Genomic DNA, 218 nt, shown 5'->3' with positions numbered 1-218 from the left:
TCCTCCCCTCCGCTAATTGATAACATGTTAATATAGCGAAGTCATTAAAGTTACACAGCTGTATCTTTATTACTGTACTACCGGTATAGCAAAGCCTAGCTATCATAGATTTTAGATCTGTATTAGTAGTATCCTAGATATATGCTCTGAGCGCGAACGCGGTGATGGGAGCTAGGTGCTCTTCATTCGTTTTCCAGTGAGTTTAGCATCAGAACACC

This window comes from Priapulus caudatus, unplaced genomic scaffold (assembly GCF_000485595.1).
Source record: "Priapulus caudatus unplaced genomic scaffold, Priapulus_caudatus-5.0.1 Scaffold482, whole genome shotgun sequence".
NCBI classification, from domain to species: domain Eukaryota; kingdom Metazoa; phylum Priapulida; class Priapulimorpha; order Priapulimorphida; family Priapulidae; genus Priapulus; species Priapulus caudatus.
This window is presented reverse-complemented; position numbering follows the sequence as displayed.